Here is a 6,823-nt window from a genome sequence, read left to right on the forward strand (position 1 = left end):
AACGGATTTACACAGTGCCGTATTTAACGTGAATGCGGCTATCTCTAATGCATAACCCCAAAACAATAGTGGTAAATCGGTAAGAGACATCATAGAACGCACCATATCTAATAAAGTACGGTTATGATGTTCGGACTCACCATTATGCTGTGGTGTTCCAGGTGGCCTGAGTTGTGAAACAATTCCACATTGTTTTAAATGAAGGCCAAACTCGTAACTCAAATATTCGCCTCCGTGATCAGATTGTAGAAACTTTATTTTCTTGTTACGATGATTCTCCACTTCACTATGAAATTCTTTGAACTTTTCAAATGTTCCAGACTTGTGTTTCATCAAGTAGATATACCCATATCTACTTAAATCATATGTGAAGGTCAGAAAATAACGATACCCACCGCGTGCTTCAATACTCATCGGACCGCATACATTGGTACGTATTAATTCCAATAAGTCATTAGCTCGCTCCATTGTTCTGGATAATGGAGTTTTAGTCATCTTGCCCATGAGGCATGGTTCGCAAGTATCAAATGATTCATAATCAAGTGATTCCAAAAGTCCATTCGTATGGAGTTTCTTCATGCGCTTTACACCAATATGACCTAAACGACAGTGCCACAAATATGTTGCTCTATCATTATCAACCTTGCATCTTTTGGCATCAATATTATGAATATGTGTATCACTACAATCGAGATTCAACAAGAACAGACCATTCTTCAAGGGTGCATGACCATAAAAGATATTATTCATAAAAATAGAATAACCATTATTCTCTGACTTAAATGAATAATCGTCTCGCAATAAACAAGATCTAGATATAATGTTCATGCTCAACGCTGGCACCAAATAACAATTATTGAGGTATAAAACTAATCCCAAAGGTAGATGTAGAGGTAGCGTGCCGACGGCGATCACATCGACCTTGGAACCATTCCCAACGCGCATCGCCACCTCGTCCTTAGCCAATCTTCGTTTATTCTACAACTCCTGTTTCGAGTTGCAAATATGAGCAACCAAACCAATATCAAATACCCAGGTGCTACTACGAGCATTAGTAAGGAACACATCAATTACATGTATATCAAATATACCTTTGTTCACTTTGCCATCCTTCTTATCCGCCAAATACTTGGGGCAGTTCCGCTTCCAGTGACCATTTCCCTTACAGTAGAAGCACTCAGTTTTAGGCTTAGGTCCAGCTTTAGGCTTCTTCATGGGAGCGGCAACTTGATTGCCATTCTTCTTGAAGTTCCCTTTCTTTCCTTTGCCCTTTTTCTTGAAACTAGTGGTCTTGATAACCATCAACACTTGATGCTCCTTCTTGATTTCTACCTCTGCGGCCTTAAGCATTGCAAAGAGCTTGTTTTCTCCATCCCTTGCATATTATAGTTCATCACGAAGCATTTGTAGCTTGGTGGCAGTGATTGAAGAACTCTGTCAATAACACTATCAAGTGGAAGATCAACTCCCAGCTGAGTCAAGTGGTTATGATACCCAGACATTTTGAGTATGTGTTCACTGATAGAACTGTTCTCCTCCATCTTGCTGCTATAGAACTTGTTGGAGACTTCATATCTCTCAACCCGGGCATTTTCTTGAAATATTAACTTCAACTCTTGGAACATCTCATATGCTCCATGACGTTCAAAACATCTTTGAAGTCCCGGTTCTAAGCCATAAAGCATGGCATACTGAACTATAGAGTAGTCATCAGATCGAGCCTGCCAGACGTTCATAACATCTACAGTAGCTCCTGCAGCAGGTCTGTCACCTAGCGGTGCATCAAGGACATAATGCTTCTGAGCAGCAATGAGGATAATCCTCAAGTTACGGATCCAGTCCGTGTAGTTGCTACCATCATCTTTCAACTTAGCTTTCTCTAGGAACACATTAAAATTCAGGGGAACGGTAGCACGGGCCATTGATCTACAACATAGATATGCAAAATCTATTAAGACTAAGTTCATGATAAATTAAGTTCAATTAATCAAATTACTAATGAACTCCCACTTAAATAAACATCCCTCAAGTTATCTAAGTGATACATGATCCAAATCAACTAACCCATGTCCGATCATCAAGTTAGATGGGGTAGTCTTCAATAGTGAACATCTCTATGTTGATCATATCTACTATATGACTCACGTTCGACCTTACGGTATCCAGTGCCCCGAGGCCATGTCTGTACATGCTAGGCTCGTCAAATTTAACCCAAGTATTCTGCATGTGCAAAATTGTCTTACACCCGTTGTATGTGAACGTAGAGTCTATCACACCCAATCACCACGAGGTGCTTCGAAACGACGAACTTGAGCAACGGTGCATACTCGGGGAGAACACTTTTATTTTAAATTTAGTGAAGGGATCATCTTATAATGCTACCGTCGTTCTAAGAAAAATAAGATGCATATGGATAAACATCACATGCAATCAAAATATGTGACATGATATGGCCATCATCATCTTGTGCTTTTAATCTCCATCTCCAAAGCATCGTCATGATCGCCATCATCACTGGCTCGACACCTTGATCTCCATCGTTGAGTCGGGGTCGTCTCGCCATCTATTGCTACTACAAATATTGCTAACGCATAGCGATAAAGTAAAGCAATTACATGGCGCTTGCATTTCATACAGTAATTAAGAGACAACCCTAAGGCTCCTGATCATCTCATACAACAACGTATATCACATCACGTCTTGACCATATCACATCACAACATGCCCTGCAAAAACAAGTTAGACGTCCTCTACTTTGTTGTTGCAAGTTTTACGTGGCTGCTACGGGCTTCTAGCAAGAACCGTTCTTACCTACGCAAAAACCACAACGGTGATTATCAAGTTTTCTGTTTTAACCTTCTTCAAGGACAGGCCATAATCAAATTTGATTCAACTAAAGTAGGAGAAACAAACAACCGCCAACCACCTTTATGCAAAACAAGTTGCATGTCAGTCGGTGGAACCGCTCTCATGTGCGTGGACATGTAAGGTTGGTCCGGGCCGCTTCATCTTACAATACCGCTGAATCAAAATAAGACGTTGGTGGTTAGCAGTATGACTATCACCGCCCACAACTCTTTGTGTTCTACTCGTGCATATCATCTACGCATAGACCTAGCTCGGATGCCACTGTTGGGTAACGTTGCATGGAAAACAAAAAAGATCTACGCACACGCAAGATCTATCCATGGAGATGCATAGAAATGAGAGGGGAGAGTGTGTCTACGTACCCTCGTAGACCGTAAGCGGAAGCGTTTAGTAACGCGGTTGATGTAGTCGAACTTCTTCGCGATCCAACTGATCGAGTACCGAACGCACGACACATCCGCGTTCAGCACATGTTCAGCTCGGTGACGTCCTCGCCTTCTTGATCAAGGAAGATGGGCGAAGTAGTGGATGAGTTCCGACAGCACGACGGCATGGTGACGGTGATGGTGATGCTATCTCCGCAGGGCTTCGCCTAAGCACTACGAAAATATGACCGAGGGGCGAAACTGTGGAGGGGGGCGCCGCACACGGCTAAGAGATTGTCGTCGTTATGTGTGGCGCCCCCCTCCCACATATATATAGGTGGGGGAGAGGGGAGGCAGCCAGGAGGTGCCCCAAGTGGGGCCGAATCCCACTTGGGCTCCTGCCCCTAGCCGCGCCCCTTCCATATTTGTGCCGGGGGAAAAGGAAAGGGGGGAGAGGGAAGGAAGGGGGAGGCCGAATCCCCCTCCTTCCTTTCACCCATAGGTCGGCTGCCATAGGAGGGTGCGCCAGCCCCTTGCTGGCTGGTGTGCTCCCCTCTACTGGCCCAATAGGCCCATCCACCTCCCGGGGCTTCCCGGAACCCCTTCCGGTGATCTGATGACTACCCGGTACCTCCCGAAACTCTTCCGGTGTCCAAATATCATCGTCCTATATATCAATATTTACCTCCGAACCATTCCAGAGCTCCTTTTCATGTCCGTGATCTCATCCGGGACTCCGAACAACATTCAGTCACCAAATCATATAACTCATATAACACTATATCGTCAACGAACATTAAGCGTGCGGACCCTACGGGTTCGAGAACTATGTAGACATGACCGAGACACCTCTCCAGTCAATAACCAATAGCGGAACCTGGATGCCCATATTGGTTCCTACATATTCTACGAAGATCTTTATCGGTCGAACCGTAATAACAACATACGTAATTCACATTGTTTGTTAGTATGTTACTTGCCCGAGATTCGATCGTCGGTATCTTCATACCTAGTTCAATCTCATTATCGGCAAGTCTCTTTACTCGTTCCGTAATACATCATCTCGTAACTAACTCCTTAGTCATTTTGCTTATAAGCTTATTATGATGTGTATTACCGAGAGGGCCCAGAGATACCTCTCCGATACTCGGAGTGACAAATCCCAATGTCTATCCATGCCAACTCAACAAACACCTTCGGAGATACCTGTAGAGCATTTTTATGATCACCCAGTTACGTTGTGACGTTTGATAGCACACAAGGTATTCCTCCGGTATCCAGGATTTGCATGATCTCATAGTCGATGGAACATGTATTTGACATTCAAGAAAGCAGTGGCAATAAACTGAACGATCATATGCTAAGCTAACAGATGGGTCTTGTCCATCACATCATTCTCCTAATGATGTGACCCTGTTATCAAATGACAACTCATGTCTATGGTCAGGAAACCTTAACCATCTTTGATCAACGAGCTAGTCTAGTAGAGGCTCACTAGGGACACGGTATTTGTTTATGTATTCACACATGTATTTAAGTTTCCGATCAATGCAATTCTAGCATGAATAATAAACCTTTATCATGAATAAGAAAATATAAAATAACAACTTTATTATTGCCTCTAGGGCATATTTCCTTCAGAAGGAACTTCGGTAACACATCCTCCTCTTCACCGGCTCCACTTGTGGTTACTTCTTACCTTTACTTTGTGCAAGCTTTACTTGTCTGGTATCCTTTGCTTGCTTGTGTTGTTGCTAGCATCATATAGGTTGCTCGCCTAGTTGCACATCTAGACAACCTATTTGTTGCTTAACCTAATCTGTTAAGAAAAGCTAAAAATTGGTAGTTGCCTATTCACCCCCCTCCCTCTAGTCAACAATATCGATCCTTTCACCTAGTTTCCCCCTAAAAACAACTTACTTGGCTTTGGATTTGGTAAGCTCGAACTTGACTTAAATAAGATTGGGATAAAGAAAAGCCGAATTTATCTTGGGTTTAAACTTGTTACCCATTCATGTTTCAGTAAAGCTATTGAGCGAGGTTTTGCGTGTGCGTGTGGGTGGGTGATATGGGTTGGGGAGGTGGCTCCCCCCCCCCTCAATTGTTGCGTAAGCCAGCCTTGTATCTCGGTAAAGCTATTGAACCGAGGTTTTTGCGTGTGCGTGTGGGTGGGGTGGGGGCTTCTCCCCCGTTGAAATGTTGCGTAAACAAGTCGTGTTATGGTTGCCAACTGGTCGATCGGCGTGAATCTCGCAATCGTAGGTAACAAGTTTTGGTCCCTTTCGCCTCGAATTCTCCGTCGTCGAGGCTATATAAAGCAAGTTTCTCGCTCCATCTCCATCTCCTCTACTCTTGCCTAGCAGACCTCCTCTACTCTTAGCCACACATGGAAAACTCACCATGGTTGCCACACTCGCGGGTTGACGGTGGGGAGTGAAGTGGAGCCTTCTCTAATTTAGCCGTGATGATCAGTAACTTACTATGTTTACATGTCTAGCTTTATGTTTGTTGCAGTTCTGGAAAATACTTGCGGGTAATGCGCATAAGACGCGGTTTATTCTTCTATATATGAAACTCTCCCTACCGACTCCGATGATTCATCGGCGGCCGAGAGGGGGAGGGGGTGGGGGTGACACTATACTTCTTTCCCTTCGGTTTACCCATACAAAAGTTCCTCTCTTTCTATATCCCTTTCTTTCGGTGCCGACAATTTTCTCCTCCGCGTCCATTGTCATCCGACAATACCAACGGAGGTTCGCTGACAGATGGGTAAATTCATCTCTCCTCCCTTCCCTCCTCCATGCCAGAGAAAATAAATTTGCTCAGATCTAATCATGTCAAGAGGATGGTAGACATCAATATGTCGACAACCTAGCCTATAACAAGTTTCATCGTTAGGAATTTTCTATCTAGATAGATGACCGGATTAAATCGCGGTATAATTCAGAAGTTTTCTATATCCTCCTTAGGGACTCTAGACCGAAGAACGGTTTTTTCTTTTAGGGAAGATGTCCAGTTAGCCCGAGCCCCCAGGTGAGCTTACCTTGTTGCAGCTGTAGAGAGTCACCACACCAGATCCGCTCCACCAAAGCCGTGGCGTGAGGAGAAAGACCTGGGGGAGATGATGTAATTTCTAACTTCTTAGGGCTAACCTTTTCCAGCTGCATCGAGCTTTTGCATTGTCGTGTTGGTAACCGAAGCTTATCCCATTTTTGGCAGTTTTACCTTTGCGTGAAACCAGGCGCAGTAAACAACAAGGCTCACATTGAACCAGCATCAGAAGAGACCAACGGTGGTTCATCTCACCGCTGAGCTGGATGCATGCGTTCATATGCGGCCGAGATCGAGGAGCCCCTCCCATGGACGGCGTGCGCTCGGCTGCTCGCCTCGCGTGCGACCGGCCTCCTTTCCACGTCCTCTGCAGCTTACCCGCAAGCCTTTTCCGGAGAGCCGCGACGAACTCGAGGCTACTGGATGTGTAAACCCAATGGAGTTACTGGTCTTCACCGCGAGATTAGCGGAGGGGGGCTTCAGTTCGCCCCTGATCACCGCGCGCGCACCGGCAACCGGCGGGTGAGGCGACCGATGCC

Source organism: Triticum aestivum, chromosome 1D (assembly GCF_018294505.1).
Source record: "Triticum aestivum cultivar Chinese Spring chromosome 1D, IWGSC CS RefSeq v2.1, whole genome shotgun sequence".
Lineage (NCBI taxonomy): Eukaryota > Viridiplantae > Streptophyta > Magnoliopsida > Poales > Poaceae > Triticum > Triticum aestivum.